General features: G+C 36.8%; 1 protein-coding gene across 1 annotated transcript in view; it reads left to right on the top strand.

Annotated features, from left to right (window-relative positions):
- Positions 1 to 207: 207 nt before the first annotated feature.
- Positions 208 to 26340, top strand: part of LOC145681054 (uncharacterized) — a 221069-nt gene continuing 194936 nt past the window's right edge. Inside the window, exon 1 of the mRNA XM_081752396.1 lies at positions 208 to 377. The gene's annotated coding sequence lies outside the window, so the exon portion shown is untranslated. The remainder of the gene's footprint in view (positions 378 to 26340) is intronic.

Below are 26340 nucleotides of genomic sequence, written 5' to 3' on the forward strand. Positions count from 1 at the left end.
AGACGCCGAAACGACGGCGTGCCGACAAGTAAAGGAACCAAAAGAAGGTCGGCAAACAGCAGATGGACCGACCTTGAAAAGATGATCGGACAGGCGCCGAGCCGCCAGTGCCGCTGAAGAGCCTGAATGCAGAAATCGTAGTCTGGTTGCGCTGCCTGTATGTTCGGTTCGCGTTCTTCATTTGTCACATGGTGATGCAGTGTGCGTGAGGGGTTCAAACAAAGTTCGTTGAGTTTACAAGTGGGGAAAAATGTTTATAAATATAAGTATATTTGTTTAAAGTATATATCATGTTGCATCAGTTCCTGAAGGAGCAGGACGCTCATAGTTTTATGGATTATTCATTGAGTATGAAGTGAGAGAGCAATATACATTTGGTGAGTTAATTTAATATTATGCATATACATTTCAAATTGAAATAAATTTTATATGTTGTGTTACATATGTTAATTGGTAGATTCGGTTATAGTATGTTCTCGCGCTGTGGCATGTAAAATTTGGGGGAAGGTATCAAAGAATGTGATTTAAATGGTACTACCTAGCCCAACCTGTGTATTAACTTCGATTCTATTTGTTACCTTTCTACTTACCTTCACGGACCTTCTAAGGTATATCAAGAACTTGATTACAATTGTAGGGTCCGCGCTGGTTCAGTGGTAGAACGTTCACCTCTGGTGCTTGGGGTCCCGGATTCGATCCCAGCCATCGCCATGTGAACTTTGTGGTGGGCAAACAGCGACTGCGTGGGTTTCGTCGGGGTTCTCCCGTTTATTTACACTTTCTTCATTCCACCATTTCATTCATTACTCATCATCACCGTCTTCTTTATCCTAACCGGCATAACCGTGGGACAAAAAGTTAAGGATTTCACTTAATTTTTTATTTAAAAAAACGAAGGACAGTTAAGAAACTGTAGTACACGATTTTCTTCTTGAAATTGCAAAAGTTTACATGCCTTAGTTTTTAAGGTAAGTGGCTTCTAACTCAACAGCAATGTATTTCTACACAGTGTACGAGAGCTGTATTTTATGTTTAGAACTGAAGCGTTACTAGTATGAAACCATAACAAGTGATATCGAAATATGTATGATTACCAAAGCCCACATGTTTTCACTACCCTCGCTTACGCGTATACCCACCGTCGCTGACGCACTTGTTCCCTTCGAACACACCCCCGCGCGGGCCCACCAGCGTTGCCCTGCTTGACTCAGTTATATAGAATTCGTGCTTTTTAGTGGCCAACTTGCACCAGGAGCGGATCCAGGGGGAGCGATCGGGGCGATTGTCCCCCTTTCAAATGAGGAAACTTTCTTATTTTATATATAAATAAAACCCATTCCAGAGTTTGGAGTACTCAAAAGTAGCTCTATTACAACCTTCGTACCTCCCCCCAGAAATCCGTCCTGGATCCGCCCCTGACTAGCACAGGTTGGTTTGTGTTTTTTGCACTGTAGTTTTTATGTCCCTAACCTAATGTGAAGTAATCGAACGTAACTTAATCTAATCCAACCAAATATAACCGATCGGAGTACGTTTTGGTACATTTTTTTTCAATTTTGAAATTGGTTCTGCGATACAACAGTAAATCCCTAAATTTAGGTTAGGTTAGATTGAATAGATTTAGATTAAGTGCTCTGACGTACTGCTAGAGTTATAGCTCGATTTTGTCTTTTGTGAATAGTTGTTGCATAATAGAGTGAGAAAGTGACCCGCAACCTTTTCTTATGGCAAAAATACTTAATAAAGCGAGGTGGTATACAGGCTGCACTCTTATAATACAATCAAAGGAACGATATTTCCAAGCAGAAATCCTACTCCAGGGGGAAAACGTCAGCGCGGTGAGTGATACACTGAGAAAGTTAAGCGGTAACCAACTGGAGGTTAAAGGATAACTTGGCTGCTAGAAGCAGTTAATAATTTTATCTATGCCAGGTGTGATATTTTCATGTCGCCCAGTGAAAATATTTTAGAAGCAATAAGAAGGAAATTGGTGAAATAATTAAAATTTTTCATCAATCAATTATTCCGGGTGGTGCGCCGAAAATAAACCTGAACGAACACAAGTTCGGATTTGTACATTAGTTTTAAGCCTAAATAACAAAAAGGAAGATAATTATCTTAGAGAAACGTGGACAATTTCTCATAATGCTTGTGCCATGACAAGGTTTGTGTTCCTTTAGTATTCTCTAGTATTTAGTGTATCTTTAGTAACCTAATAAGATCCACTAGATTATATATTGCAGGACTTGTTTCACATATGAACGAAAACTTCCAATTAAAAAAAATAAGGAGAAATGAGGTAGTGGTTAAACGCTCTTGTGTACAGGTTTACTTGTGGCGCAATACTAGAAAAAAATTGAAAAATTATAATTCTTTCACCAGTTTCTTTTTTAATGTCCCCTAGACGGTTTCCAATGGGCGGAATATATTTTACTTGGCATAAATAAAATTCAAGGGGACCTCTAGAAATAATTGTTGAAAAATTATAATTCTTTTACGATTTGCGTATAAATAAGGCTTCCAGATGTCTAGCATAAAAACAGCGCAAAAAAGCACAAAACAATCTGTGCTGGGGGCAACTAAATAGCACGAATGCTATCGAACCGAGTCAGATAGGGCGAAGCTGGTGGGCCCGCGCGGGAATACGTCCGAAGGGAGCAGGCACGTCAGCGATAGTGTGTATGCACAGAATCGAGGGTAGTGGAAGGAAGTGCGTTTTGAGAATAATACAAGTTTCAACAAAACTTGTTGTTGTTTCATACTAGTAACTCTCCACTTGTAAACAAAATACAGGTTCTGCACACTGTGCAGAAATATTATGCCGGTGTACACGGTGCAGAAATAAGCCGCCCGTGGAAAATAACATCTAATAGAGCCATTTTTCATATGCACTCATTTGTTTTATTCGTCGTAAAGCACTTGTAATGATTTAACATTAGTAAACCTAAGATACAGTCGTATTACATTGTATGTAATTAAGTTACCTGTAGAAATTCGTTCCTTATAAACATGTCTTTTCATGGAAAGTATTGAATTTTACCTGTAAATCTTCCAAAATGTAGTGCACCAAAACTACACCTGCACCAGACTGTCTTATTTTGATTTTTTGCGGGCCGCGGTGGCTCAGTGGCAGAGCGTTCATCTCTGGTGAAAGGGATTCCTGGTTCAAACCCTGCTCCTGTCAAGTGACCTTTGTGGTGGACAAACACCGTGTGCGTGGGTTTTCTCGGGATTTTCCCGTTTCCTCCCACTTTCTTCATTCCACCATTTTCATTCATCTCTCATCATCACCGTCTTCTTTAGCCTAACCGGCATAAACGTGGGACGTAAAACTCAAACAGATGGAAAAACGTTATAAAGGAAAAAGAAACCCGTCCATATGAGAGATTACTGTTAGTTCCTCCTGACAGAGGACATCACAATGACGGGAAAATGTTTCGAAATTGTCTTTGCTGTTAATTATTTTTCTTAATCGAGCTTATAAGTAAACATGCAGGGTGTTCCAGGCATAAACTGGCAAACTTATCATATGTGCTCAGGGTCTCAATACAAGAAAAATGTTTTTTTGTGCCTTTGGTCGAAATCGCTTATTTACGGAGAGAGAGCTTTATTAAAAGTAATTACTGGAATTGGCCCTTCCTCTTACTCTATTATTATCCCTATCTCCGTAATTAAGCGTTTTCGATCAAAGTTGCAGATCTTTCTTGTGTAAAGTTTCTGAACACATAAGCTAAGTTTTCGCTTTTTCCCGGAACACTTTGTATATGAATAAGTAATAATGATATAAACAATGATATATTTGCAATGTTTAATATCACATGCATGTATTTCTTCCATTAAAACTTAGAATTTACTTCCATAAGCACCTTTTATTTTATACCTCAAATTACATTTACTCCTGTCAGCAGTTAATCATCATCATTATCATAACAGAAAATCTGAGCCTGATACGAGAAAACTAACTACATTATCGTTTTCAGGGCGTTTTGTTTAGTAAGGATTGCATTGTTTTATCTGTGCACACTTTATAAATTTTGTGATATGTATTATCAGTGCTCCAAAATTTATTACTGAAACTATGTATAAAAATTAATAAGTACACAAATATATAAATAAATTTAATCCGTGGCTGCTATAACTGATTTTTTGAAAGAATAGCATAAAAAATAATAGGAAATGTTAACAAAACATCAGGTAAAAGATTATCGTATATCATTGTGTGAGATTGAAACAATTAAGATGAATTCATTTTCCCAATCATTCATTCATTTTTAGGTATGCCTTTAGTAACGGACAACTTTTCGTAAGAAATTATACGCAGGTGTTGTTTTATTCAGTCATATTAACACTTAGTGCAAGTAGGCCCTATTATTTTAAACTTAAATTACAAAATAACTTTTCAAACTCAATTCATGTAAGGCCGAATTGAAAAAGAAACTAAGGTATTTATAATTATGACGTGTGTACACCACAGGTGCACACGCTAACTACTAGACCAGCAGGGAGTGCGCAATATATATATATATATATATATATATATATATATATATATATATATAGAGAGAGAGAGAGAGAGAGAGAGAGAGAGGAGGGTTACCAAAGAGTACGCACGCCCTAAGAGCGCGCAGTGCCAATTACGCTAAAGTGGTAACACACAGAATTTTATTGCTACGTTGTTTGATGCGTCTTTATGTGAGAGTTGATACGAAAAAAAGGGAAGTTAACGGATCGCTGCAAACAGAAAATACAGCGCTAAAAATAACATTTTTGAATTCTTGATGTAAGATTTTAATACTCTTAGTTAAGAAATTATTCTGATATAGCAGCTAACTACAGTACCCTTGTTGCGTGGTAGAAAACATGAATGCAGATAGAATTCTTTACCATGGATTTGTTTCGGTGGTCTTGCATGTGTAGCCACATGGATGAATTTTACTCGAGTTGACTGCAGTTTCCCAAAGAGTGCGCGTTAGTGAGTCACCAAAGAATGCACACGTACTCTTTGGGAGAATTTCTTCAATAGTGTGTGTGGGCAGCGGCATTCATATTACAGACTGTGGTTGTTCTCATCAGTTACTCTCGGTGTGTAATCTGATGTTTGAATGGATTGTAGAATTATTTGTAATTTTTCGTCTTCGATTCAAGCACCAACTGTAAATTATCTATAAGAAGTATTTTAAATTCACAAAATTTCTTAAATTACAATGATGATGTGGTGTTCTGCCCGAAGTTAGACCTTTGGTCCATGGTAGTTTGCCATTGCCTTGCATGGTATGATGATGTCCTAAGAAGTGAGGAAATAATCAAAATGAAGATTCTGGAAGTGTTCTGGAGGAAGATGCTGAGCGAAATATGGCTTCGATTACGATTGTAATGAAACCACGAACTAACAATTTAAAAAGACATATACTAAAGGTGTTCTTCAGGATTTTTTCCAGTTGGTGGTATAATGTAATGAAACCACGAACTAAGAATTTAAAAAAATCATCATTAATTTTACTCATAAAAATCATAATTTGTGGGTGAAAATAGACGAAGATTTTCTTTAATGTTTTAAATTTCGTGTACGTTCATAATATAATTTTTAAAACCACATGAACATGTAATCAAGAAATTGTTGGAAGCAAAAGCAAAATAGTTTAGAATCACCCGTATACGAACAATTGGAAGCAAATCTTAGGGTAAATTAAAGTTTAAAATCCTTTTTATTTTTACATCGTTAGAAAATATTTTTCAGAAAATGTTATTTTTTTTTCAAACTCAAGTCTTACAATTTCATTACACCGTAGAGAAAGGAAACGTTTTACACCTACAGAAGCTGCAGCAGCAAGCACGTCTGTTCATCCTAAATACATCATTCCTCTTCCGAAGTCAAAAAATTTGCGGTTTCCAATGGGCGGAATATATTTTACTTGGCATAAATAAAATTCAAGGGGACCTCTAGAAATAATTGTTGAAAAATTATAATTCTTTTACGATTTGCGTATAAATAAGGCTTCCAGATGTCTAGCATAAAAACAGCGCAAAAAAGCACAAAACAATCTGTGCTGGGGGCAACTAAATAGCACGAATGCTATCGAACCGAGTCAGATAGGGCGAAGCTGGTGGGCCCGCGCGGGAATACGTCCGAAGGGAGCAGGCACGTCAGCGATAGTGTGTATGCACAGAATCGAGGGTAGTGGAAGGAAGTGCGTTTTGAGAATAATACAAGTTTCAACAAAACTTGTTGTTGTTTCATACTAGTAACTCTCCACTTGTAAACAAAATACAGGTTCTGCACACTGTGCAGAAATATTATGCCGGTGTACACAGGTGCAGAAATAAGCCGCCCGTGGAAAATAACATCTAATAGAGCCATTTTTCATATGCACTCATTTGTTTTATTCGTCGTAAAGCACTTGTAATGATTTAACATTAGTAAACCTAAGATACAGTCGTATTACATTGTATGTAATTAAGTTACCTGTAGAAATTCGTTCCTTATAAACATGTCTTTTCATGGAAAGTATTGAATTTTACCTGTAAATCTTCCAAAATGTAGTGCACCAAAACTACACCTGCACCAGACTGTCTTATTTTGATTTTTTGCGGGCCGCGGTGGCTCAGTGGCAGAGCGTTCATCTCTGGTGAAAGGGATTCCTGGCTCAAACCCTGCTCCTGTCAAGTGACCTTTGTGGTGGACAAACACCGTGTGCGTGGGTTTTCTCGGGATTTTCCCGTTTCCTCCCACTTTCTTCATTCCACCATTTTCATTCATCTCTCATCATCATCGTCTTCTTTAGCCTAACCGGCATAAACGTGGGACGTAAAACTCAAAAATTTCATTTTCCGAGTGTTAACCCTTTCTCCTGACACTCTTTCACGATGTGTAGGTACAAAAACGTGGACATCGGAAGTTTGAAAAAATTAAACAATTTAACATTAACATCTGTAGAAAACCATTAGCGACTACTATTAAAATTTTTTGAGGAAAAAAGCTCATCATGAACCAGGGTTTGAAAAAACCCGGGCTTTTTTGAAAAAGCCAAACCAACCTGGGCCCATATGGGTTTTTTCGGGCACTTTCGGGTTTTTTCGGGTTTAATTGTTTTTTTTCGAAATATTTTAATGTCTTTGGGGTAAAAGTGTTAAAATGTGATTTATATTTCAATATTGTCATAGTTACAACTTTCAACAATTGACTACAATCAATCAAGATAGCTGCCGCGCGCTGAGCGTCCTCTTTCTCCTCAGGCTCTAGATCGCAATATGGCGGGATTAGCCTCCGTCATCCACTTTTAAGTTGTGGCTTGACGGCTGCTGCTCCCTGATTGGTCGAGGGCATGAGAAGAATCGGGCGCCAGCCCGCGACAAGCTATCAGCTTTATTTTCCACAGTTGGTACATGTGAAATTGTATACCTGAAATCATTGAATACAATATGAGATATACAGTATAAGTAGGGTACACGACAAATGCGTTTCTTAAAACAATAGACTACGGCCAGATTGTCTGACCAAATATGCGGCGTCTACTCCGCATAAAGCAAAATAGCAATTGCAACAGCTAGAAATTCCATAATAAATATGGGATACTCTTTATCAATGGTAATAGCAAATAAGGGTTTTTGTTCACTGTCAACAATAGCAATAGAATGTGGTGTTGCATCTACAAATAATTCACACTGAGGGGTAGAGTCTTGCCAAATTAATCTCGGTCGTGAACGTACATGTGACACTGTTTTGCGCACAAATTCCGAAGCACCTTGGTGAATTATCGCGTGGGCGACGGGGTTGGATAGCGAACTAACTTGAGCAGTCCAGGCAACATAACCAGCTAGGACTTGCCTAGCATGGCGCGAGCTTTGTATCACTGTCCATGGTACACTTTTCACAATGTGAAGATAACGTGGTTGAGCTGCTAAAGTATTGGTATCCAAGTTCACATCAATACCCAGGAAAGTGAGGGCACGAACGGGTTGTAGCACTGATTTTCGTCTATTAATACACCAGGGTAAGGTTTCGAGCACTGACACTGCTTGACACAAGAGGTCCGGAGGACCCATTAACAAAATATCGTCATAATAGACGAGATATTTTACTCCAGGAGGTAGATGCTGGCGAAGCTCATTTTGCGTAGCAACTTGCATAAAGAGCGGGCTGAGGGACCAGCCCATTGGCAGTCTAGTAAAACGATAATATGTTCCGGCGAGGCGAACTCCAAAGTATTGTCTCGTCGCTGGATGGAGTTGCAGATGATAAAATCCTTGAGAGAGGTCGATTTTCACGAGGAAATCGTCTGGAGCCACTAAAGAGGGAACACTATCGATTGTGGGGAGCGAAACATGGCTGGAGTTCCTGTAAGCGGAAGTCCAGTGTGAACAGTCGTAGATTACGCGGACATCATTGTCCGATTTTGGCACGCAAAAAATACGGAAACAATTTTTAACTAAAGATTTTGGCACTGCTTCAAGAATGGAAGCGTCACATAAAGCTTGCACTACAGGCGCATAACACAATGGGGTGCGGCGTAACGCACATTGCACATTATTGGGAGGCGTATGATGCACTTGGTGAGCACAACAATATACACCAGGCTGTGGGAATGAGACACTAGTAGGAACTACCATGCGTGTAGGCACCGTCACTATATTGGATTCTGTGGGATTTGAAAAAATGGCCGCTATTTTGATTTTTTTTACATTGGACCGCCGAGAAAATCTACACAGCAACTTTAGCATATCTTGTGCTTCTACCGTCAAAATTTCAAGTTAAAAGACTGAAAATTGCGCTTCATAGCGTAGATACTCGCTCATTTGACGAAATGGCCGCCATTTTGATATTTTACGTTGGTATGCCGCCAAAATCTAAACAGGAAATTTAGTGTGTCTCGTGCTTGTACTCTGAAAATTTTAACTTAAAAGGCTGAAAGTTCAGTTGATTTTGTGTATAACGTCCCTTTCAGCAGCGAGGCTATATAAGACGGGACCTACTGATTAAAGTGGAATCCGAACCACGTGAGCTCCCTCCGGGAAGCTAACCCGGGTCACCCACGCCGAAGACGCGTACACTAAATGCTTAGCCATAAAGGAGCTCGGCAGACAAACGAACAAATGTAAATCAAGTCATCCAGAAGCCTGACTGACGTTCGCCAAATATGGATACCAAAAGGGGTCTATTAATTTAAAACAAAGATACAATTCATGTTGTATGAAACAAATAAATGTTTCAAAATGTCTTACATGAAATTAACATCTTCCAGCGTAAATAAACCTGCCATATTTTCTCCATGAGAATACGGGACACCTCAGATCCCCCCTCCCCTCAACTTTCCAACACAATGAATTGAACTATAGTCTGGTTATGAACAAAAGTATAATAGGCCCGAGGTGGCTCAGTGGCAGAGCGTTCACCTCTGCTGCATGGGGTCCCTAGTTCGATCCCAGCTCGCGCCAAGTGACTTTGTGATGGACAAACACCTTGTGGGTGGGTTTTCTCGGGAATCTCACTTTCTTCATTCCGTCATTTCATTCATTTCTCATCATCACCGTCACCTTGAGCATAACAGGCATAACCGTGAGACTAAAAGTAAAAGATTTCATTTTATTTATTTATCTTTCTTTGAATACGTATAATAGGCGAAAGTTCACTAAGCAGCAGCTGCTTTTCTCTGTTCGTACCCTGCAATTAATTGTATAGACTAAAGATGCCTAAAAAACTAAGATGTGCTATAAAAATGCTTTACAGGAGAACAATATGCAAACTATTTAAATCAGTGGTACAATATACCTTCAATATTCTTCGCGCGTTTAGCAATATTTATTTACATGGCTGTATTTGCCAAAATTACATTCGTCAGTTTAATCTGATGAAAAGCTGCTTTTTCACCCTGTGTCGTGTGTAATTGTCAGGACCAGAGTTACATTTTTCTAAGTCCTGGACCAAAGCACAATTCTGTGCCCCTAGCCTCTGAAAACGATTATAATTTTTGTTAACTTATCTAATGTGTTACTGGAGAAAAGGTCAGCCATCTTCCCTGTGTTTGTAAATGTAGAAATACTCAAATCCTTTTTTTTTTTTTTTTTTTTGATCCGGAGAGTTTCCATCAATTTCAATGGAAAAAGTAGCATTGCAAATTACGCTCGCTATCAAGTCGAACAGGGTGGTGTAATAACTTCCTCCAAACTGTTACATGCAACAGCGTTCTGTTCATTCACTAATTACAGGATTCCCAGCCAATGTCAGGATATTTTGTTTTTCACTTTTCGAATAAGCTGATATTGATAGCAGAAATGGAACGGAGTTAAAATACGGGACACTCGAGGCTCAAAAACGGGACTGTCCCGACGTATGGCAGGCTTAAGCGTAAAATAAATAGTTTTATTGTTGAAGTATTCATTTCCGATCCTTTTGAGTTTAATTCGGAAATTTCCTGAGCACTTCTTTCACGGCGTGTACATCAAAACTTCCGCTAGTACGGAAATTTGAACTCAGCACTTGAAATAGTAAGCGGTACATAGTCTTCGGAACCCCGAGCATTAAGCTTCTTAAGTTTGACAAGAATTTTTACGCTATGGCTGGTGTTGATTCTACAGAATGCTTATTTGAAGAGTAGCAACAAATGACTGAACTAAACTGTTATTGATCAACCAAATTTTAGTTGAAAAAACTTGTTTTACATCAAAGATAAGAAATAATACCAATAGTTTTACTAATGAATTTACATATGTACTATTAGTACCGGCACCTATGACCTTAAACCCGTCAAACGTATGAGTGATAACGTCCCTCGGTGTCGCCGAGTCGACGAGCACACTATTCACGGAAAATATTTTCTAAAGTACAAAATTGCTTATTTTACTTCAAAAGGCTATAAGCATAATCCATACATTAATTTGTTCTATAACTATCTCAGGCTAAGTTTTTTTAATTCATTTACTGCATTCAGAGCTTTATAAAGGTCTTATGTTGAATGTTGTTGTACACCTTAACGTGAAAGGATATAATTCGCCCAAGGAAAGTCTAAAATTTGATAAAAATCACTTACAATGTGATCACCTTAGTTGTACCAATAATATACTAACAAATAGGTCAAAAACCCAGGTAGGTTTTAAAGTGTTTTTTTTCGGGCTGGGCCCACTTGGGCAAACTCTGTCATGAACTTGGAAATTTTAAGAGTTCAACTTCTTAATTTTTGATCTTTATTAACGGATTTCCATCAAGGTAGTAATTCAGCAACAAAAACGACTTTATTCTCCATACATCTGATCCATTATTTAATCGTGGAAAAGGGAGACTCAAAACAGGAGCGTAGTCAAGCAAAATTCGTTTTGTAGCAGTTACAGCGGTGATGTCTGTTCTTGAGTTGTGATTTTGTGCAGAGAGTTGCACATTGACTGATACTTGCAGTAAAGTTTTCTTTCTTGTTTAAGAATAGTGACAGTGACAGTGATTTATCATACAGTATTAATGGTGTTTCAGTGGAAAGTACAACGTTTTAATTGCTTCTTATTATAATAAGATAAATGAAGGCAAGCAGTTTCTTAACTTTGATGTGAACTTAAATGTTTTACGGTATAAGTGATAATTCACAATCTCGTCTTTAGCTCCGAATTTATGACTTTAATGTGAAGAGTTGACTTTCATAACGATTTATGAGTAATCTAAAATACTACTAGAACTACACTTTGTTCAAAGATGCTTCACTTTATTCGGTTTATCTTCAATAAACTTATTACAAGTACCTATTTAACTGGAAACTTAAGATTATTTAAATTCGAACAAAGACTGAAACATAAAAATAAAAATTATAAATAAAACTTCGTTTAAACTTAAGCATGTGTAATAATAAAATAATTTGTTTGCTGTATATTAAATATGTTCTTTTAATAACGTAATACGGTTTATGTATGATGTCTTATTCTTTAAATATTGGAGTCTCTGCTGCCGAGTTATAGTTTTGTGATTTTTTTTTTAATATAGCGTTTCTCAAAGTTATGTTCATTCGATTGAATTCTTATTACAGATGGTTTGTGTTTTAGATATGTTACTCAAATTGACTCCTAGGAGAACATAAAATGTATTTGTTTTGAAACTTTTATCATTTTTGCCCACCTGATCGATTTTACCTGTAGTTTAAGTATATGTGCATTTTATTTGTTCCACTAACAAGGTTTTATTTTAAGATGTAATATTTTGTATTCAGCCGAATACAAAATTCTCAATTGCCAATACAATAGTGTCGCAAAACCCTGACGCGTATCGAAGTTCTATTTCAAAGTAATATAATGCTATCTTCACTAAATATAATATTATATTTTAATACATCTTTTTGTCTGGTGAGGGACTTAGGGATTTATTGTTTAACTTGCAGCTTCAAGGTAATGTTTCAAAGATTTCTCAAGAAACTCCGATTCCTACCATTGGATATATGGCAGGATTTCTTTTCTTTTCTGATTCTCGCTTGGGGTGGCGACCGTACTGTTGTAATAAAGATTAAGTAAAAGTTAACTGTTTCGACGTAATTGAATTCTTCATCAGTGACTATAGTTTTGATTACTCTTACAGGTTTTCTTGTACATTTTTAAATGTTGATTTGTATCAAAGTAACTTATCAGTCTATTCGGTTCTCCGTGCTCTTCGCGTATCACTGTCATAGTAAAGCTGCTTTGTAAACATTTTGTAACATCCATTAAAATTAGATACTATAAATAGCTAATATGTTTATTAGAGAATTTAGAAGCAAATGACTGCTTCCATTTTAAGAATGAAATATCTAGTTTAACGTCTCACGATCACGCACTGAGGCTAATGTAGACAGTGATGATAAGAAATGAATGAAATGGTGGAATGAAGAAAGGCGGAGGAAACAGAAGAACTCCGAGAAAACCCTATGCGCACGGTGTTTGCTCACCACAAAGCTCACTTGGTCTGGGATCGGTGCTTTAGTTGAGAACCGTCCAAGTTGAGAACCGGTGCTTTAACTTACAAACGATAAAATTGAAATAATCAGTACGTCAAAGGGTCAAAACTTTTTTCTGCTTCTAATGTGACTACTAGCTCAAACACGTTTTACACTCAGTTAGCTACTCTGATTTCACTCAAGGTAAATGCACAGTTATGCACCTCGCTGCCCACTAGCTCCGAAGAATGTAAAAATGTCTCACTCAGTTGACGCTCTCTGGTCTAGGGCTCAGAGCGTTGGACTCATGTATGTATGGTCCTGGGTTCAATCCCCTGATGGAGTACCCCAAATTTTTGCAATCTACCCAGCGTCGTGATGTACACTGGGATCATTTAAATAAAAGACGTATCGGCCATTTGGTCTGGAATTTCCCCGGTACACCTGTTGGAGGCAGGTAACACAATGGGTTGACTACATATTCGTCACTCAGGTAGACGTAGTTCCTGCAATCTCTAACATATAGCGTTGAAGCCGGTTCATTGCAACAAGGTCTATTACACTGTGTAGTTTGGTTTGGTTTTGGTGTGATGAAGTATATATTCGATTGTAATAAATATACGTGATGTGCAATCGCCGTACACATTGAAGGGTATATTTTACAAAGCATTATATTTGTTCTATTTTAGATACTTCATTTATTTCTGGAAGCAAGGGGAAATGTTGCTCAAGAAAGACAGAAGTGTTGCAATAGAAGAAGACCCACAAAGAGCAGTAGCGTAGCCAGGATGTGTGTTGTTATAGGTACGCAAGTGCTGTTATAGGTACATATAGAAAAATACCAAACAAAAAATACTTTTCTGATTTTACATACTGTATGAAGGCTATCTGTGTTAAAACTCAATGTTATGAAATGCTACAAATTTTTCTTTTAAAAAAAAAAATAGTAGTACATCCGAAGGTATATTACATATAACTTCTATTGAATGATAAGGTTCGTTACATAGGCTAATGTATATAAGTTAATACGATGTGCATTGTATTTTGTTAATACAATTTGGTGTGTTTTTAGTGCTAATATAGACCAGAAAAAATTGTGATCTTCGCTTTATTTATTCTCTTAAAGAATTCCTTTAAAACAAAGGATCTTTGCAAAGTATTATGTTAAAACATTTCATTTTTGATGTAAATGACTTCATTAACCATTTTTTCTCTATATAATGGGTATGCACTGTGAGTATACTGTACATGTGGCTGTTTCACTTGCGATATAAATTATTTTCTCACATTTTTCTGTTTCATTGTGTACAATTAATGTATAAATCATATATAGAAACGAATTAAATGAACAATTAGTTTCCTACTTAATTGTTATTTTAACTTAATATGATTTCCACTTTTAAAGTGTATTTAAATAAATATTTAAGGCATAGAGTGAGAACTGATAGCTTAGTCGTTAGAACTTGTGTTTGGTGCATTTCAGTGTTTGGTTTCTACGAATATAGTCATGGGTGTAAGTAGGGGTAAAAGTGTGGAGAATGCGGGTGGATGCCTTCCCCTCACTTCCAGGATATATCCGTGGCGTCCCCCCACTTTCTAACTTAATTGCAATGTGCAAAGATAGGTACGGGTAAATTCATGCGTCTCCCTACCTTTTCAAATCCACTTTTACCCCTGGGTGCAAGTAAAGCTGTACCCTGGCCAAGGGTGCCGATTTCTCTGTAAATTTGGGGAGGGGGCATCTACATGCAAAAGGCATACATAAAGATTTAAAGACAAATTGCATTAAAATTATACCAAATATGGTATATTCATAAATACAATGCGAGGAAGCCCACATGAGCTTTGGGGGGGCTAGGTCCTCCAGGATTGGCGCCTTTGACCCTGGTTTCAACAATACAACATACATGATGCATTAGTATCGGGGATTTTAAATTATTGCCCCACACTTTCGACCATAGCCGGACAAGCAGACATGTGATCGCTCCGGCCACTTTTTTTTTTAATACCAAAGTTACAACAAATGCAGAGACATTTTTGTTTTCAGTGTAGTATAAGAAAATAAATGCATTCAGAGACGCAGGCGTGGAATTGCTAGTGAAAAATGTTTAACATTGTGGCCAGTATTTGAAGCTTGATTCATACACATAATCCCTAACGGCTGAGCTATACGGATAACTTATATTTTGCAGTATTATTATATTTTAATTAATTTATTTGACTCTGTGAATAATTTTTCGAGTTAATTTCATATTCACCATCGATTTGCAGTAAACTGAACAGAATATCAAAAACTCTACAGTATGGAAATGGAAAGTAGAATTCACATTAAGGGCGGTGGGATACTGTCATGACTCTTTATAACATTGTTCTGCTTTTATTTCAATTGTTTCATATTGTTCACAGTGTGTAAAAACTCACGGAGCTCCTGTTCTACTGTGTTTTACAGGACTATAAAAGCTTTATATTTTACAGGACTATGAAGTGCTTTATATTTTTCAGGGTTAAAATTTTGTATTGATTTTAAGGTTATTTTATGTCGAACCCAGAAATGTGTCCCAGTATAAACCGTTGAACCACTTAAGTTTGACGTGAAACAAATCCATTCCACAAAGCTAAATTCTTTCCCTTTTATAAAACTATACATTTTTCGTTTTTCTTCAAATGATACAGAAAGGCAGTAACATAATTTTATGGATTATTAAATAGACCCTCTACTGTACTTTTAGAAATCTGTTATGTTGCAGCCGAAATAATTTTTCAAATTTCAATTAGCAAATTACTATAGGAAATTAAGGAATTACCATTTCGCATTGCATTGATAATCCTTTTCTATATTATTATTAAATAATATTTCCAATTATTCATTCTGAATCATTCTAAACAATGCTTTTACCTTTCTGTATAAGACACCGTCCTCAGATTCATATTGAAAATAAGTACGTCACTTTATGTGGTTTTATAAACTAGAGAAAAATTTAGTTTTGTACATAAACGTTTATTTCACATCGCTACGTTAAGTGGTTCAAAAATTATAAAGCGAGAACAATTCTGAATTGGGCATAAACTTTTAACCTTCAGAAAGGTTAAACACAATTTTAACCCTGGAAACTTTGTCAATATATGGACTACAAAGCAAAAGAGGTTATAACAAATTGAGTCATGGTTATTTCAACTAAGAAAGGAGGTTATATGAGACGAGATACTCGGTTACTAGAATTAACTTACCCTATTACATTAACCGAGTAAACGGGTTATTTCAATTAACTGAACAGGTTAAATTAACCGATCTACTCGGTTAAAGATTTGCCCTACCTTATTACATTAATCGAGTAAATATGTTATCTTAACTAGTTTAATTTGTTATATTAACCGATCTACTTGGTTATACTTTTGTCCTGCCGTATTACTTTAACCCAGTAAATGGGTTACTTTCAGTAATTGAATATGTTATATTAACCAAAATACTCGGTTACTGCAGTTGATGCACCCTGTTTCATTAACCGAGCAGTCGGTTATTCCAACATACTAACTAGGTTACCGGTTACAGGCTATGATTGATAGTGGTAACTACGTGATCGGTTAGCGTACCCCTGTGAGTTATTACACTGTAACCTAGCAATATTAACCTGTAACGCAAGGTTGCTATCACCTTCTCTCGTTAACCTTTTTGGCTTGGCTGATTGGACACACGTCTCTGTTTTACATATATTGACAAACTAACTTGGTTACTGTCCACCTTTTTCTTGTTTACTAGTATTTTTTTTTTTTTTTTTTTTTTTTTTTTTGGCGTGTAGGCTCGGTTTGAATCTCTCCGCCACCATATACCTTTTATTACAGTATTTTTATTTATAATTTTTACTTCATTAATTTTTATTTAAATCTCATTTTCCATTGGGAGTGTGACCCCTGTACTTTAAAAAATTTAGAAAATCATTGACCTTTAAAATTCTTTTTCCAATAGTTGATGGAAAAACGACAACCTGAAAAGACCGTATTCCGACGGATTCCTGCGGCTTTTTTCTTTCCGAAGAAAGCGTTTGCAAGTAGCAAATTTCGATTGCATAGAACAGTGTTGTTCCTAGTAGTCGTGATAGTGAAAAATGTGCTTTCACGGGGAAAATGTACTGACTGTTAGAAGTTTTTCACATTAGGCCCACAGACATGTTAATTGAATTATTCTTAACGTTCATTATTAGCTGCTCAGTTGTTATTTTAGGTCGCTTTTAAGCATTTGTAAGTCATTCACAGATACTTTCCCTCTATATAGCACTTAAATCGTACTGAGAATTGTAGAAATGTACTGCGTATGTACCGAGTGCAACATTACTGGTGGGAATCCGCCATGATTTTCATTGCAGTGCTACGCTTCTTTTCTGCTGTCTGTCGACTGGTCGGAAAGGCAACTTTCCACCGGCGGGGCCGGAGCATTTTATGCGCCTTTCCGGTTGTTTGCCGACTGCTTGAAAGGACCTCTTTTCGATGTCAGCTTCTCAATTCTCCCACAGCCGGCATCCGACCTCTTGCCGCAGTCGAAAAGTAGCCCGTTGCCAACTGGATATCAATCCTTCAGGAAGGCAAAATTTTCACCACCTTTTACAGTAGCTTTGCCTAAGTTTGCCTCCGTGCTATGATTTCCCATGAAGGGCACAATTGCTAGTTCTGAAAGTATATAATACTTCCATGTCCCATTCAATTTCTTCTTTTTTGGCTGCGAGTGCTGCAAAAAAGCAAAAAGGAACCAATTTTATACTGGGACACACGAAAAAAATGCAAGTATTTTATACTTCAAGAACTTGCAAGGGTGCTCCTTGTCAAGAAATCATAGCATGGAGGAAGACTTAGGCAAGACTAATGTAAAAGCTGATGAAAATTTTGCCTTCCTGAAGCGTTGATTTCCAGTCGGCAAAGGGCCACTTTTCGACGGCGGCAAGAAGTCGGATGCCGCCTGTGGGAGAATCGGGAAGCCGACGTCGAAAAGAGGTCCTTTCCAGCAGTCGGCAAACAGCCGGAAAGGTGCATAAAATGCGCCGGCGCCGCCGTCGAATAGTTGCCTTGCCGAGCAGTCGGCAAACAGCCGGAAATGAGCATTAAATGCGCCGGCGCCGCCGTCGGAAAGTTGCCTTGCCAAGCAGTCGGCAAACATCCGGTAATGAGCATTAAATGCGCCGACGCCGCCGTCGGAAAGTTGCCTTGCCGAGCAGTTGGCAAAGAGCCGTAAAGGTGAAGTAAATGCGCCGGCGCCGCCGTCGAAAAGGCGCCGGCATAAGGAGTCGGCAGAGGGTCGGAAAGAGGTCTTTCCGACTGTTTTGCCGACTCTGGCAGTCGGCAAAGGGCATTTTTTTTTTTTACGATTTTCGACCGCTTGCCGCCTCGGCAAAAGGTCGGCAATTTTGAACAAGTAGATCGTCGTGCCGCCGCGGACGGGTGCCGGCTGCCTACCGGCGGCCTGCCACCGTCGACGGCGGCAATCCCTCTTGCTGACCGCGGCATCCTGATGGGGAAAGGAAAAAGAAACCCGTCCATATGAGAGATTATTGGTAGTTCCTCCTGAAAGAGGACTCCACAACGACGGGAAAATGTTTCGAAACTGTTTTTGCTTTTAATCATTTTTCTTAATCGAGCTTATAAGTAAACATGCAGGATCTTCCGGGCATTAACTGGCAAACTTATCATATGTGCTCAGGATCTCAATACAAGAAAAATGTTTTGTGCCTTTGGTCGAAATCGCTTATTTACGGAGAGAGAGCTAATTAAAAATAATTACTGGAATTGGCCCTTTCTCTTACCCTTTTATTATCTCTATTTCCGTAATTAAGCGTTTTCGATCAAAGTTGCAGATTTTTCTTGTGTAGAGCTTCTGAACAAATATGCTAAGTTTTTCGCTTTTTCCCGGAACACCCTGTATATGAATACGTAATAATGATATACACAATGATATATTTGCAATGTTTAATATCACATGCATGTATTTCTTCCATTAAAACTTAGAATTTACTTCCATAAACATCTTTTATTTTATATCTCAAATTACATTTACTCCTGTCAGCAGTTAATCATCATCATTACCATAGCAGAAAATCTGAGGGTAATACGAGAAAACTAACTAGATTTTCGTTTTCAGATCGTTTGGTTTAGTAAGGATTGCATTGTTTTATCTCTGCACACTTTTTAAATTTTGTGATATGTATTATCAGTGCTCCAAAGTTTATTACTGAAACTATGTATAAAAAATTAATAAGTAAATAAATATATAAATAAATTTTATCCGTGGCTGCTATAACAGATTTTTTGAAAGAATAGCATAAAAAAGTAATAGGAAATGTCAATAAAACATCAGGTTAAAGATTATCGTATATCATTGAGTGTGATTGAAACAATGAAGATGAATTCATTTTCCCATTCATTCATTCATTCATTTTCAGGTATGCCTTTAGTAACGGGCTACTTTTCGTAAGAAATTATACGCAGGTGTTGTTTTGTTCAGTCATATTAACAGTTAGTGCAAGTAGGGCCTATTATTTTAAACTTAAATTAAAATAACTTTCGAAACTCAATTCATATAAGGCCAAATTGACAAAGAAACTAAGGTACTTACAATTATAACGTGTGTACACCACAGGTGCACACGCTTACTACTAGAGCAGCAGAGAGTGCGCAATATATATATATATATATATATATATATATATATATATATATATATATATATATATATATATATATATATGTGTGTGTGTGTGTGTGTGTGTGTGTGTGTGTGTGTGTTGGCTCTACAGACCTTGTAAAGCTGGGGCCCCGCCAAATGTTCCCAATCAGGCCCCGCACTACCTAAGGCCGGCCCTGCTTGCAAACGTTTCACAAAATAGCCTATTACAAGTGTGGCATAATCAGTATGATGTTGATACAGTACGAATTAGTAAAACTAAACTAAATTTCATAAATGATACTTGCAAAATTGGACTTGGGAAATATTTAAAGTGGAGAAAATAATACCTAGAGATCCGCCTGTTTATGAAATAGAAGATTTAAATAAGGAACCATATGATGGATTGTTTTATATTGAGAGGAATTACAACCTGTGACGTCATCAAAAACTTCTAACATAGATAAAATAATACGAACAAGAAGAAAAGGTAACAAAAAGAAATACCTTGTTTATTGGAAAAGATATCCTTTCAGCTCCTGGGTACCTGCATCGTCCCTAAAGAACATCAAAAAGTACAATGGAACCTAATAGATATTTTTTGTGTTACGCTTTCCAGTATTAATTCTATGGAATACTTTCTTAATTGCACCTTATCATACACTACTAAACTTTATCAAGGAATGGAATTACGTGTAAAATAATAAGTGGCTATTGTTGAGATTCATTATCCTCATTCAATATTAAATATTAATGAACTAAATAATATTTTTTTTACAAACCTGCAAAACAGTGATGAATGGAAGTTTGTAACTATTCCTGTGTGTTACTATACTGATATTTCAAAGTTGATAAAATTAATTAATACTCACAACAGATTCACAAATTTACATCTTTCCTACATTAGTTAAAGTAAAAATGTTTTGTAAGACGTGTTCATAAAAACAGAAATGTGGACGTTGAATTATCACCAAGTGTTAGTGTGATGTTGGGATTTCAAGCAAAAGCAGATTTAAAGAAAGAGAGTTTCAAATTTACGTTTAGGACTTCTATGTACAATGTATATATTGTGTGATATAATTTAATCCGTATTTGTTGGAGACAATAGCACCATTATTTCGTATCAAAAATATGAATCCTATGAATAATACATTAGGAAGTGATGGTATAGAAAGTTTTAATCCTCCACATTATGTACCGGCGGGAGCTCATGTGCTTCGGATTCCACGTTAATCAGTAGGTCCACGTCTCATATAGCCTCGCTGCTGAAAGGGACGCTAAACTAAAATCAACTCAACTCAACTCCATATTATGTACCTATTGAAAAGATGCATTTTCAAGACATAAATGTAGATATAAGAGATATTTCAGGCTCTCCGTTGGCATTTTCTTCTGCAACTGAATGCGTTAAGCTACATTTTCGACCTATGCGACATCAACAATTATGAATAATCCATATTTACAATATAATAAACAAGCCCTTTCTGGAATTGGAAACGTTTATGTTGGTTCACCTTATAAAATTGGACATGGAATTGGAAGGTTCCTTGGAGGGTTATTTCTTTCAGTCATGCCATTAGTAAAACAAGACGCTAAAACAACAGGAAAGGAATTACTAAAACCTGGAACAAACGTTATTAGTAACGTCATCATTTATTATCAACACTTAACGAATAGTTTCGTCAACGAATAAATGAAGCGAGATCCGTCTTGCAAGAAAAAGCTAAAAATAAACGGAAATCCATTTTCAGATCTGGATGTCTACGAAGGAAAAGAAGAATTACACATCATTCCATCTTAAAGCCTTCTTCATTACACATCATCAGGAGGAAGAAGCGCAAGAGTAAAAAAGAGGAAACGTACACAGAAAACAAAGAAAAATAAGTCTTGTAAGAAGAGTAAATTATCAGGCGACATCTTCGATTGAATCATCATCATAGCTTTCTTACATCATCAATCCTGCGAGTGTATAAAAAGCGAACTAGATAATTTTCTTCGAAACCAACGCAGACCAGTATATTAGATAATCATGTTACATATAAACCAATCTGTACACTAGGTGGTAATGAATCTATCGAATTTGTCATGCAGGGACAAGTGATAATAAATAGACCTTCCACACCTCTCCCTTATATTGCTCAAATCGTTAAACCTGATGGCTCATCATTTGGAGAAAGTGATAAGGCTGTGGGTCCTATTAATGATTTTTTAAAGTCTATGTTTAGTGAAGTGGAAGTGCATTTAAATAACAAATTGATTTCAGCCGCATCACATAATCATATTGCTCATATCGATCATACATCGAAAAAGTATTAAAATATGATGATTCCGCTAAAAGTATCCATCTTCAATGTGAGTTATGGTTGCAAAATACTAATGGACATATGCCACAACTAGGGTTAAAAGGGATTTCAGCAGCGTTATGAATTAAAATTAAAAAAACAGTGAAAAATTCGACATGCTTAGACAAAATCATTGTGATATTTTTCATCCAAGGAGTGGAACTACCCATCAAATTAGTTCCTTCTTAGCCAAACTTTTGTCTCATCGATAGTGATTCTTATGTTGATGCTAAAATAAATATTTTAGACGCTGCTTTACATATTAAAAAGATCTATGTAAGTTCTGCAATAAAAGTAGCAAATAACAAGCTTGTACACTCAACATGCGCAAAATATCCTCTCAGAAGAGTGCAAATGGAGTCATTCGTCATTCCAAAGAATCTTCAATGAAAAACAATAGATAATTTATTAATGGGTGTATTAAGAACTCGACTGATTGCGGTGTTTATTCAAAATGATGCCTATACAGAGACGATAACTTTAAATATGTTTAATTTCAAACATTTTGACATAAATTTCTTCTCATTATACATCGATGCAAAACCTGTACCTTCAAAGCCTTTACAACCAAATTTTGAAAACAATTTCTGTGTTTCTTCATATCACATCTTATTCTGTGGTTTAGACATTCATTTTTCCAACCATGCTAACAACATTCCTAGTCTTGACTTTCCTCAAGAATACAATATCTTTGTTTACGACATTACGCAAGATGGAGAAGGCAGCGCTGTGCAGCATTGGAACCTCATTAGACATTGCTGTGTTCATCTGCAAGTTCATTTTGAGAACTCCCTACCAGCACCGGTGTAAAGTATAACAGAAACTTTCAGTCCCTCTTAGAAGTGGATTATCAACATAACATCATCAGGATTTTTGAAGGTACGTCATTATTTAAATAACACACAATATACAGCGTGATTCAAAATGATGTGAGCGATTACAACTCATTATTTTTTTTATTAATCATCCAAATAGCTTCAAATCTTACAGTTAAATGTTAAAGCTCTCCAAGTGTTCGCGATAAAAAAAATGAAAATAGTACATCACAAATGTTCTATGTGAGCTCCCTTTGTTACCCTGCATACATCTATTCGGTATTCCAATTCCGCCCAGGCCCATTTAAACATGTTTACATCAACAGTTTGCACTGCAGCAGTGATGCGCTCTTTCAGTTCATTCACATCTTGGGGTAGAGGGTGTTTGTAGACAATGTTTTTTAGATGTCACCACAGAAAAAATTTGCAGGGGGTTAAATCCGGTGATCTTGGTGGCCGACGTAGAAGCTGATGATCATTTTTACCTGACCACCCAATCCAGCGGTGTGACAGTATGTTGTTGAGGAAATTTCTGACATTGTGTTGAAAGTGACATGGAGCTCCAGCCAATTGATAGATGAAGTTTGCACTGTCATGTTCGAGCAGTGGAAGCATTTGTAGAAATGTTTGTCCAGTCACAGTTCCTTCGTCAAAGATGTACGGACCATAAATTTTGAATATGAAATTGCACAAAATACATTCGTGTTCGGTGAATCACACCCAATTTCACAGATTTGGTGAGGCTTATCAGCTCCCCAACTACGAACATATAATTTATTCATTCTTCCTGTCACATGGAATGTAGCCTCATCACTGAAACAAAGTTTGCCCAAAAAATCATAATGAACACTGCATAAGTCTTGAAATGACTCACAAAAAATCTTGCGACACGTGTGATCATTAGGTGTTATGTGTTGTAACAACTGCACTCGGTACTGTAACATCTTTAAATGTTTACGCACTACACGCCGAACAGTTGTTTGAGGCATTTGAAGCTGTTTGCAACTCTCCTTGTTGACTTTTGTGGGCTGCGTTGAAAACTAGTTTGAACCTTTTCGACATCAGCCTCAGAAGTGGACGGCCTACCGGGCGATTTTTCTTGACAAATGCATCCCGTTCTGTTGAATTTGTTATACCACTTACGTATGGAGTTCTTTAATTCTGGATCTTTATGAGATTTTGTAAAAAAAAAAAAAAAAATCGCGTAGAACACTAACGACAGACCGAAAAACGTGAAACTGTAAAACACAAAATGCTTTCTCTGCCCCACAGGCAGCTATCTTGGAACTAATCACTCTGGAAACCGCGGTGGCTCTGTGGTAAAGCGTTCACCTCCTGTGCTTGAGGTCCCTGGTTTGATCCCAGCTCTCGCCGTGTGGACTTTGTGGTGGACAAACACCGTGCTCGTGGGTTTTCTCGGGGTTCTCCCGTTTCCTCCCACTTTATTCATTCCACCATTTCACTCATCTCTCATCATCACCGTCTCCTTTAACCTAACCGGCATAAACGTGGGACGTAAAACTTAACATTTCATTTCATTCATTTTTCTAATCACTCTGCCACCTAGCGGATAAATTTTAAACTGCTAGGCTTGTTCCAAACAAAACTTGAGGATAATATTGAAAGTATGTACTCCCATGCAAAATAAAAATTGCGCGTATACTGTAACTCACGATTTTTTGCATTTATTCCATTTTCCTTACGTTTATGGGTAAAATTCAGTTATTAGTCTGTAGAGATAATAGAAAGCAATCCATCTAAGGAGATATTTCCAAAAAATATAATAAAATAATAAAAATATAAGCAAAAAAATTATGCTCGGTTTTGTGTATACTGGCAATCATGCTTTCGAGGGATTTTTCCAGTAGCAAAGCACAATTGTGGAGGGAATTCAGTGGTGGAGTGTGGGAGTTGAATCAAGGAACTGGATAGTGGAGTAAAATGTTGCATTTATTGGTTAAAACCTGATTATAGTTTGTCTGCCAAATATAAATTAGCTTCTGTAACCAAGATGTCGTACGGAAATATAGAAACAAAGAGGAAATCTCCTGTCGTGAGATTGGAAGTGACATGCGCTATGAATATTAGCATTTATTTGTTAAGAAAAAGAGACCAACCAATGAGTAGTTTCCGTGGTTAGGTGGGTAGCGTGCTGGATTAGTAGTTTTTACACTATTTTGACACTAGATCGAATCCCGTCCTATCCCATACTTTTTTTTACAAGTTATAATTTTCATGTTAATAAGAACCGAAGCAATATAATAAGAACGTAACTTATTGAGATTTTGCTGTAATGACGTATTTATCCAGTATTAGTACTATTGGTAATAGCTATTGTTTTCAGTTCATGCTGTTGTATAGCTTCTCTTATCCTGTTTTCTTCGGAAAAGAACAATTTTGTCTCCAACAAAGTGTGAAGGATATATACGGACAGAAAAAGATATCTTAGTACCAAACGTGATTTATCGTGATGAAATGAACTAGTTTGCCATTATTTTAAAAAAAAAACCCTAAGTAAATTATTGAAGTTGGCTTCTCTTTAGCTTTTAGCTAAAAAATATGTTTTCTTTATAAGACTATACTTTATAAGGTAAGGTGTGTGATTATACCCACAAATTTAGCTAGGAAGTGAAAGATAATTGTTTATACAAACATTTTACAGATTTAGGTGCGTGAAACACCAATACACCATGGTCTCGCTTATCTGACCTTCCTTCGTTCCACATACCGTATGATCCGACATATGATTTCAGATAGCACCAATCAGCAAGAACAATGCAAGTTGTGGTCTTAATCTAGTTTTCATGCTCTGGAGTCTATCGCCTAGCGCGCCCGTCTACACCTTGACTCATATGTCTATCATTCAGTACAGACACGTATCCAGGTTTTCTATTCGGAGGGGCCCAACACGAATCCTTGTAAGCACATAATTCTAATGTTTTAAAAAATATCAATAATAATAATAATAATAATAATAATGCAACAGTTCTGTATTTCTCTTAAACTTTTTCCTACTTTTCATTTACAAACCGGTTTACTTTGGAAACTGCATTATAGCACAAACAAAATGAAACATATTTTCGAGAGAAATGTAACTAAAGAAAACTGTCTGCTACGTATATCACATAAGAAAAATAGCAAGAAGACATTGAGTGTATCGTTCTAATATATTAAAGTTAAAAACAGAACGGGAACGAAATGTTAATCCTATTTAAAACTGTTCTTTAATTCCACCTGGTATAATGGCATTATTGTACCGGTATATTCTTAGAATTATAAGAAGACAACAGCACATTGCCCAAAGTTTGAACACTGACTCCAAGTAAACTGATATAAAAGAATCTCAGAAGGGTAAAAGCAAGTTTATTAAAAAGTGCTTGAGTTTCGGAGGGGGACAGCCCTCAGGCCCTCACGCTGGATACGTCCCTGATTCAGTGCAGTGCATTTATTTGTTATAAAACATGATTATTAGATGCGTAATATGTAAAATTATGTCATAAGTTTTACTTTTAATAGCTCTTTTCTTAACACATTCATATTATTAGGCGTTCTGCCTGCCTGTTTATGTCCGATAAGCGAAACTCTACTGTATTTTCAAAGCTAGCATATACATGAACTAGAATTGTATCGTCCTAGAACAGACAATAGTGTGAAATGCT

The sequence above is a fragment of the Thermobia domestica genome, chromosome 3, assembly GCF_964235325.1.
Source record: "Thermobia domestica chromosome 3, izTheDome1.hap1.1, whole genome shotgun sequence".
Classification (NCBI taxonomy): domain Eukaryota; kingdom Metazoa; phylum Arthropoda; class Insecta; order Zygentoma; family Lepismatidae; genus Thermobia; species Thermobia domestica.